The 10,475-nt window shown below is 49.0% G+C and overlaps 1 pseudogene; it reads right to left on the minus strand.

Annotated features, from left to right (window-relative positions):
- Positions 1 to 324: 324 nt before the first annotated feature.
- Positions 325 to 3,125, minus strand: LOC144929516 (28S ribosomal RNA; annotated as a pseudogene).
- Positions 3,126 to 10,475: the final 7,350 nt, after the last annotated feature.

The raw sequence follows: 10,475 nt of genomic DNA on the forward strand, positions 1-10,475 counted from the left end.
CACCAGTTCTAAGTCAGTGCAAGGTGCTGGCTGAGGCAGAGTGCCACCTCCACTCCTGTCCCCATGGAAGGAGAGAGGTGTGTGATGCCCACTGCCACTGGGGCAATCCACAGGAAGGGCTCGGCTTACATCCAGAGTTGCCAACTTCCCCTCTCCCCGCCCAGGACATCTAGCCCCTCTCACCGCCAGGTGCCTCATCTAGCCGTGGCTCACACCTAGCCCTGCTTTGTGCCCCAGCCTGACTGACCCAACCCTAAGAGTCGAGCCTTATCCCAAAGTTACAAATCCAGTTTGCCAACTTCCCTTACTTATGTTGTTCTAATATGCTAGAGGCTGTTCACTTTGGAGACCTGCTGTGAGTATGGGTACGGCCCGGCACGAGATTGACACCATCTCCCCCAGTGAGAGCTCATGTGATGCCATCAGAAACATGATGCATTCCAAGGCTCCGGCCCCCCTCTCAGGGTGAACCCATTCCAAGGTGCCCTGCCTGTCACAAAGAAAAGGGAACTCTCCCTATGTCTCCCACAAGCTTCACCAGGATTGGTTGAGTTACCACACTGGATGTCTCATGGCCACCGTCTCTGCCCCTCTGCATTCAGGGATCTGAACCTGATTCCCTTTCTATTGGCTGAGGGCAACAGAGACCATCGCCCATCCCTTCAGAAAGGCACTCACCTATCTCTTAGGACTGACTGACCATGTTCAACTGCTGTTTACATGGAACCCTTCAAAGTTCTCCTTTGAATATTTGCTACTACCACCAAGATCTGCACCTGCAGCAGTTCCACCCAGGCCCATGGCCTAAGCTTCAAGGCCCGCTGAAGCAGCTCGCCTACTTGTCGCAGCATAGTCCCCACAGCTCTCATTGCCAGCAACGGCTGGGTATAGGCCCAATGCTCCAGTGCCTTCTGTTTTCAGGGCTAGTTGATTTTGGCGCTAGGGGAGTTGTTATACATTCTTCAGCAGGGTCGAACTTCCATGCCCACCATCCTGCTCTCTGTATCAACCAACACCTTAACCCGGCATTCGGTTCCCCCCGCAGTGCCAGTTCTACTTACCAGAAGTGGCCCACAAGGCACTCCCATTTCATGTCCGGCTTCATGCCAGTGAGCCAGGCTTCTTACCCATTTAAAGTCTGAGCATAGGTTGAGATTGTTTCTGCCCCCAGACCTCTATTCATTCACTTTACCGATAAAACTGCAGATATGGATGAGTGCCAGCTATCCCGAGGGAAACTTCAGAGGGAACCAGCTACTAGATGGTTCAGTTAGTCTTTCGCCCCCTATGCCCAGGTTGGATGACTGATTTGTACGTCAGGACTACTACAGACCTCCACGAGAGTTTCCTCTGGCTTCATGCTGCTCAGGCATAGTTCACCATCTTTTTGGGTCTGTGATGGAGTGTACTCCCCACACTGGCCCTGTAAGAGCTGAATTGGGCCAAGTTGTCCCAAACAGCTAATTAGGCTGCAATATGGGAGAATTAAGCCTGGAAGGAAAGCCCTAACTGGGGGAAGCTCCCCTGCCTGGGAACAGCCAGGGTTTATACAAAGTCAGGAAATTAGAAGCGGAGGGGCTGCAGGGAGGTAGTCTGCAGTAACACGCTGGAAGAAAGGAGGTGTGTTGAGGACAGGGGGCTATAGAGACAACTAGCCCAAGGTTACTCCTTGGGTGGAAGGAGTTCGGAGGCTGGCAAATCCACAGGAGTGGGGAGAGCCAGGAGGTGAGGAAGAGGCTCAGGGAAAGGTGGCAGGGTGCAGCGGGGAAGCACACCATGGCTGCTGTTCGGAGAGTCCCTGAGCCGGAACGCAGAGTAGAGAGCAGGGCCTGGGTTTCCCTGCCAGTCACTGAGGGGGTGTTGCCCAGGGCAGTGAATGTGAGGGATGCCTGAGACTGCTGGTGAGCAGGGACTTCGATGCACATCTCTGAAGGAGACACCACACATGACCTGGCCAGAGGGCCGAGTCATGAAGAGGATGCTGCAGTTCCTGGAGTGAGAGAGGGGCCACAGGCAGAATGTAACCGCTGGAAGGGGCATCGACCTGGTGCGCTATTCCCCAGAGTGACCATCTGTGGTGAGTACAGCGCCCATCATAGGGTCCTAGCATGTACACTTGTTCTCCACCTCCACGATAGGGCGGACAAGTCAGGGAGGTGGAGCACCCTCTACGAATCAGTGGCCTCAGGATCTCTCATCTCAGCAGGTGAGTGCCACTCCTCTCTTTGCACCATGGGACTTTCATTCACGCCTCTGACTCGTGCACATGTTAGACTCCTGGGTCCATGCTTCAAGACGGGTCGGGTGGGTGGCCGATATTGGTGCAGGCCCTGGGCACCTGGCATGGCCCTGCCAGTCCAGAGAAGAGACATGGCCAGGGAACACTGATGACAGTCTACCCCGGTTGACAGTTGCAGGGGAAGCCATCCCCCTTCAGGTCTCCATACCACCCCCACAAAGGGAGCCACAGGGGACAGTGAGGCTGTGGTAATCTCCCTCCGCCCCAGGATGTGGTGAGAGCTGCGGCCTGGGGACTGTAACATCCACTGCTTTGAAGCAGTGAGCCACCTGCTGCCAGGCCTTCCCAGCCAGCCCAGGCCTGGTTGTGGTGCACCACCTTGGTGGAAATGCAACCTACTGGGGCTGTCCAGGCAGCAGTTCCCACCAAAACCCCCAGAAGGGGTGCAAAGAGGATCTGTTATCTTAGGCTAATCAACCAAACCCACTGGGTTGAATCCTGCAGGCAGACTGAGTGGAACCCACCCATTTACCTTCTACCAGTTTCTTGAACTCTCTCTTCAAAGTTCTTTTCAACTTTCCTGTACAGTACTTGTTGACTTTTGGTCTCATGCCAGTATTTAGCCTTAGAAGGAGTTAACTACCCGCTTTGGGCTGCATTCCCAAGCATCGACAAGGAGACTCATTCCCAGCCCTCTGGGGGCCTCTACTGGCCTCACACCATTCATGGGGTGGGCCTCAATCAGCACTGGGGAGTGGGTCTTCTGTACGCCACATTTCCTGTGCCCCACTGTGGGACGGGAATTCAGCGCTGAGCTCTTCCCTGTTCACTCTCTATTACTGAGAGAATCCGGGTTAGTTTCAAGCCCTCAGTGACATGCACATAGCAAAACTTCATAACCTCACACACAATGCTAGCACATACAATCCAGCAGGATATTAATGTCAACAGATTGAGCCTTTTAAAATTATACCTCCCAACGCGTATTTTGTACAAAACATACCATAATTATGTGACAATAGTGGATACAGGTGTTCCAGGATGCTGCCTTGAGGTACAGAGTGCCACTCTCACCTCTCCTTTGAGTAAACTGGACTGCTGAGTTCATAGAGGGAAATCCTAACCTGCAGAGAGAGAAGCTCCATTTGGATAAATGACCTACCGCAAATGATTGTCTGAGCTCCAGTAGCTGTTCAGTTAAATCCATAGTTTAAAGTTAAATCCACCACACTCTGAAGAATCCATGTGCAAATATCTGAGAGCGAACTGCTGAGGAGCTGCTTAGTCTGGTGTTCCTCCTCTTTTTGCTTCTTTCTTGAATCTTGCTTTTCCTTCCTGACTCATGTCTCAGAGTATATTCCCCCCCCCCTTATTTCAGGCAGTGTACATGAGGTATTTCAGACAGAGGCAGTTAACAGCAAAACATCTAGTAGCCAGGTCTTAGGGTGGGAGCACTAAGTTTAAAGAATCCAGAAGTTGCATGATACTGGTGATGTCGCCACCTGAGGGGCACAACCTGCCCATTCCCTCTAGCACGTAGGATATAAAAGATAGCAGAATTGGTGTGGTTATGCTGTGCAGGGAGGCAGTATGCAGAGAGTCCATGCAGTGGTGTCCACGACTCCCATCTGCGGTGAAAATGTGTTCCATGGGGCTTAAACCATGAGAGCATGGGGAGGTGTTTTGGATACGAGCCAAGCTGGAGGAGGCACATGGATCCATACGCTCCTATGCTTGTCCACCAGCCAGATAGTTGCAGCAGCCAGATTCCTGCAGGTGTGCAGAGCCTCAGTCAAGGCTATTGCAGTCCTCTGGTCTCTCAAGAAGCTGCTGCTGGCTCTACTAGCCCACTGCGGCCAAGGAAAGAGGTATTCTTTCCCCCAAGCAGCCTGTGCATTTACAGGGACTTTGCACAAGGAAGAGGATCTGGTCCTGAATGTTTAGTACAAAGCAGGAGAGCTCTGGGCTGTCTCGCTGAGTGCAGAGCAGCACAGAGCCATGTCATTCCTATCCTACCACGCATGGCAGGTAAAAGAGTAAAGGCCTCTGTCTCAGCAGCTGCCATGAGGTGCCAAGGGAACAGGAAGTGAAGCAACAATGACAGAGTAAAAGAAACCAGACTGTTTATCTCGGGCACCGTGGAACCCTTCCATTCAGATTCATGCAAATCCCCTTTTTCCAGAGTGCCACACATGCCGATATCTGTCGCTGTTCCCTCCCTCACATCGCCACCACTGAACTCAATTAACAGCTGGGATTATAGGCTGCAGAACCTCTGAAAGAAACTGGTAGCCACACATACACACACAAAGAGGGGGAGAGAAGGAAAGCGAGAGAAAGTCTGATCACAGATGAGAGGAAATAGCCATTTCTAGCAAGGCTTTCAACACTTCTATTACATATTGCAACTCCTGCAACAGTGAACTTTATGACAGGTTTCAGAGTAGCAGCCCTTTTAGTCTGTATCCGCAAAAAGAAAAGGAGTACTTGTGGCACCTTAGAGACTAACCAATTTATTAGAGCCTAAGCTTTCGTGAGCTACAGCTCACTTCATCGGCTGCATTCAGTGGAAAATTCAGTGGGGAGATTTATATACATAGAGAACATGAAACAATGTGTGTTACCATACACACCGTAATGAGAGTGATCAGGTAAGGTGAGCAATTACCAGCAGGAGAGTGATAATCAAGGTGGGCCATTTCCAGCAGTTGACAAGAACGTTTGAGGAACAGCAGGGAGCGGTGGAGGTGGGAAGGCAGGAATAAACATGGGGAAATAGTTTTACTTGGTGTAATGACCCATCCACTCCCAGTCTCTATTCAAGCCTAAGTTAATTGTATCCAGTTTGCAAATTAATTCCAATTCAGAAGTCTCTCGCTGGAGTCTGTTTTTGAAGTTTTTTTGTTGAAGAATTGCCACTTTTAGGTCTTTAATCAAGTGACCAAAGAGATTGAAGTGTTCTCCGACTGATTTTTCAATGTTATAATTCTTGACGTTTGATTTGTGTCCAGTTTATTCTTTTACATAGAGACTGTCCAGTTTGGCCAATGTACATGGCAGAGGGGCATTGCTGGCACATGATGGCATATATCACATTGGTAGATATGCAGGTGAACAAGCCTCTGATAGTGTGGCTGATGTGATTAGGCCCTATGATGGTGTCCCTTGAATAGATATGTGGACACAGCTGGCAACGGGCTTTGTTGCAAGGATAGGTTCCTGGGTTAGAGGTTCTGTTGTGTAGTGTGTGGTTGCTTGTGAGTATTTGCTTCAGGTTGTGGGGCTGTCTGTAAGCAAGGACTGGTCTGTCTCCCAAGATCTGTGAGAGTGATGGGTCGTCCTTCAGGATAGGTTGTAGATCCTTGATGATGCATTGGAGAGGTTTTAGTTGGGGGCTGAAGGTGATGACTAGTGGCGTTCTGTTATTTTCTCTGTTGGGCCTGTCCTGCAGTAGGTAACCTCCGGGTACTCTTCTGGCTCCATCAATCCATTTCCCCACTTCAGCAGGTTGGCACTGTAGCTGTAAGAATGCCCGATAGAGATCTTGTAGGTGTTTGTCTCCGCCCGAGGTGCTGGAGCAAACGCGGCTGCATCGTAGAGCTTGGCTGTAGACAATGGACTGTGTGGTGTGGTCTGGATGAAAGCTGGAGGAATGCAGGCAGGCAAGCGGTCAGCAGGTTTCTGGCACAGGGCGGCGTCCATGTGACCATCGCCTACCAGCACTGTAGTGTCCAGGAAGTGGATCTCCTGTGTGGACTGCTCCAGGCTGAGGTCGATGCATCTGAAGTTGCATCTGATGAAGTGGTTTTTTACCCACGAAAGCTTATGCCCAAATAAATCTGTTAGTCTTTAAGGTGCCACTGGACTCCTTGTCGTTTTAATGAACTTTATGTTAACTGCTTTCACAACAACAGAAGAAAATAGAGCCAACTTCTGCACACCATTCCACCAGCAGGCCTCACATAGACTTGAAGGGATCATCTCTAGGCAGGAAAAGGTAATTCTTTCTCCACAGACCATTCAATTCTCTCAGCAAAGGTATGAAATGGGGTTTTGTGGGGATGTTGTGACATCAAGCTTTCTAGAAAGCTGCAAAGCTACAGAATCACAGTTATATCAACTTCACTGTATGGCAGTAAAACTTGGGCGCTGATGACGGCTGAAGAGTGGTGGATTGAAATTTTTGATTCTTGTTGTCTTTGCCAGCTACTCCATATTAAGTGGCGGGACAAGATCAGCAATGAGGATATTTGAAGCTGAACCCAGCAACTGCCTCCTTCAGCACTCATTCAGCAGCTTTCTTGAGATGAACATATTATTAGGATGACAAGGCGGGTGAGGTAATATCTTTTATTGGACCAGCTTCTGTAGGTGAAAGAAACAAGCTTTCGAGCTACACAGAGTTCTTCTTCTTAGGGTGGAAGACAAACGAATTATAATGTGTGTTGTAATGTCACTACACAGCTGGTGATCACGTCATTGCCAAAAGCTTCAATGGCATGATAAGATTGCCAATGACAGACATAAAGGGATAGATTCACACAGGTACTTACTTAGGCACCTAAAAAACAGACTAGGGACCGAATGGCTAGGCAGCAGTTCTGCAGAAAAGGACCTAGGGGTTACAGTGGACGAGAAGCTGGATATGAGTCAAGAGTGTGCTGTTGTTTCCAAGAAGGCCAATGGCATTTCAGGATGTATAAGTAGGGGCATTGCCAGCAGATGGAGGGACGTGATCGTTCCCCTCTATTCGACATTGGTGAGGCCTCATCTGGGGTACTGTGTTCAGTTTTGGGCCCCACCCTACAAGAAGGATGTGGAAAAATTGGAAAGCGTCCAGCAGAGGGCAACAAAAATGATTAGGGGATTGGAACACATGACTTATGAGGAGAGGCTGAGGGAACTGGGATTGTTTAGTCTGCGGAAGAGAAGAATGAGGGGGGATTTGATAGCTGCTTTCAACTACCTGAAAGGGGGTTCCAAAGAGGATGGCTCTAGACTGTTCTCAGTGGTAACAGATGACAGAACGAGGAGTAATGGTCTCAAGTTGCAGTGCGGGAGGTTTAGGTTGGATATTAGGAAAACTGTTTTCACTAGGAGGGTGGTGAAGCACTGGAATGTGTTACCTAGGGAGGTGGTGGAATCTCCTTCCTTTGAAGTTTTTAAGGTCAGGCTTGACAAAACCATGGCTGGGATGATTTATTTGGGGATTGGTCCTGCTTTGAGCAGGGAGTTGGACTAGATGACCTCCTGAGGTTCCTTCCAACCCTGATATTCTATATTCTATGATTCTATGATTTTGAGTGATCAACAACCAGGCCTCCGGAGCCCTCCTTCTGTCCAGCTGCTGGGGAGAAAAGGTCAGTTGGTGCTCGAATAAAAGCTCCCTCAAACTGTTTCAAAGCATGCTTTCTAACCAAACTATAGATATTCTCTGAACAAAGCACATAACTCACAATAGCCCCTAATAGGCTACCAATTTCTCTAGCAACAGCCAGTAATAATTCATTATTCTCCTTCTCAGCAAAGCAACTTCAGCAGAAAAAAAACAGACTTACAAACACAGACACCAGAATCAAGGCCAATTTTCCACTCTTCCCCCCTTTCTCATGCATCTGTCCTTCACTGAATGTATCCCAGTCAGTAAAACTGCAGCTTGCGGCTGTTTTGTCTGCCTAAGTAAAGCCAGATTTTTCTCCAGACTCTGTGGTGTTCTCGCTTCCAGCTTGGGGGTGGAGGGTTAAGGCTGTGGATTATGTCAAATCCAGTTCTCTCACAACATTGGCATTCCCTCATCATTTTTACCCCAGTGGTTTGGGTACTCACCTGGGATATGGGAGACCAACAGTTAAAGTCCCCTCTCTACCTGAAAAGAAGGAATTTGAACAGGTATTTGCAACTCTCAGGTGAGCGCCCTAACCACTGAGCTATAGAATATTCTGATGGGGGGGGTGTGCTCTCAGGCTTTCCTGTGGAAACTGTTCCACTGAGGAGTATAAATAATTAAAGAGTCATTGATGTAGGGGACTGGATCCCGCACATCCTGGGTAAGTGCAACAGGCTACAGAGTCAGCCTCAGACACACACACTCTCTCTCTCCCCCCACCCCATGATTCTAATTATTTAATCCACAGTGGAACAGCTTCAACAGCATAGATTGAGGTACCCCTGTGTCAGACGATCTGATTGCTCCATGGTTAGAACACACTCCTGAGAGGTGGCAGATCCCTGTTCAGGTCTAGCCTCCTCAGCAGACAGAGGGTAACTCGAAATAGGATAGACCACACTCCAGGTTATTACCCTATCCCCTCCTTCTCCATTTTGCGTGGAATTAGGTGTGCTCAGAATGGGCTCCACAGGCAAGTTAGGTGGAGGAATGCCTATCTTCCCCCGGTTTGTGAACCTCACACTGGGCCTTACACACCCAGAGAGAGACTGCAGGGCACATGCCCAGAGGCAGAAACACAGGCACTTAGGGAAGTTTTACTGCAAAAACCTAGGTGCTGATGAGTTTAGGCACCTACAGGGTTCAGCAGCTGCTAAACAGGGGTTTTGCAAATACGAGTGGTGCCTAACTCTGGGATTTGGCAGTTGGGCACCTAAATCCTTTTGTGAATCTAGCCCAGATTGAATATCCAGCCAGACCACCTTAAGAACCTAGCTAGAGATCAATCCTGGTGCTGCTGGATCTCCAAGGAGCTATGTCCGTTTGGGGTTTTCAATGATGATGATATGCTGGGTCTGAATTTTCTTCTCACCTGCACTAGTAACTCCAGTGAAGTCAATGGAGTTACACAGGCATGAAAAGGTGAGGTCAGAATCAGATGTGCTGTCTTCTAGGAGCAAAAATGAGACCCTGCACTGTTACCACAAACACAGGCGACTGAACCACCATCACATGGCTAGCAACTTTCAAAGACTGCCCACTTGCCCAGCATTGACGCTGGTAATCAAGAGGCAAAGAGCTTTGGGCTCTGTTCCAGCCCAGCCCTTTGACTGTAGTGCTCAAAGGAAAGAGCCAGTCTCTCAGGCCAACTGCCAGCTCAACATAGTGCACCCAGGGAAGAACTGCAGTACTAATTGTAACTGAACAAGAGTGAGCTAGCTCAATGGTCAGACAGTTCCAAACCAGACATGCCAAACCTGTGGAAAAAAATGCAGAAATTGGGCTTGTTTTTGGCTTAATTGGCTTGTGAGTTGCTTGTTGGGTAGTTTTTGGCTTGTAGCTTGTTGCTTATTGTCGGCTCCCAGCAAGCAGGGGAAAGCGGGGACAAGGGGAGCAAGCAGAGGCAAGAGTCAGGGATGTCCAGCAGGCCCACCACAGTCCCAGACTGCACTCTGAGGGATCTAGTCACACAGAGTGTTGGGGTTCTTAGGGATTGGCGTGTTTTGGCCTTGTTTTGAAATGGGATTAGCTTGGTTTTTGGCTTATTGTGAAAGTTGGGTGCTTATTTACCATGTGAAAGTTGGCAACTGTGTTCCAAACTCCATTCAGAGCTAGTGCCCAGGCAATGCCAGCCACTCTGGTGTCTCCCAAGTTGAAGTCTGCATCAGGCAGGGTCTTATGGACATATCCTCCAGTCACCATTTCCCATAACGGAGGAAAGCCAAAGCAAATAGCTGTGGTTTGGCCAGGGGGCTGTTACAACCCCAGTTTGAATGCTCAAAGAAAGATAAATATCAACCATGGCATGAGCTCAGCTAGGAACAAATTCTTACTCATATCAGATTGCTTGTCATTGCACCACTGGCCAAATAAACTATCTGCTTTTCGCTGTCCTCTGAAGCATCAAGCAGGGCCATGGCAATGTTCCTTGGCTATGGAAAAGAGCACATGCTATATTCTTTGAAGGGAGCTATTACCAGGCACATTCTTCATGTGCACTGGAAGCTTGTGGCATTGCACAAGGCAGCAGTTGCTTCCAGGGCAGTTCAATATTTCTGCAAACTGTGCTTGCAAGACACAAGACACCCTGGGCAAATATCAGGATGACTCTGCAAAATGTAGGATGGGAGGGAAGTTCAACATGCAGATGAGCCCCCATGATCCAAAATGGGCCAGTGTCTGAAATACCATCTTTCAAAACATCCCTTTAAGGAAAAGGATTAACTTGCCTTTTGTGAGACTTACACAGAAGAAATGTCTTTCACATTCTCCCTGACCACAAAGATTACTCCTATCTGCACTCCTATGTGCAAACAAAAGTCAGCTCCCCACGAAGCTCCCAGTGCCTGT

This window comes from Lepidochelys kempii, chromosome 16 (assembly GCF_965140285.1).
Source record: "Lepidochelys kempii isolate rLepKem1 chromosome 16, rLepKem1.hap1, whole genome shotgun sequence".
Lineage (NCBI taxonomy): Eukaryota > Metazoa > Chordata > Testudines > Cheloniidae > Lepidochelys > Lepidochelys kempii.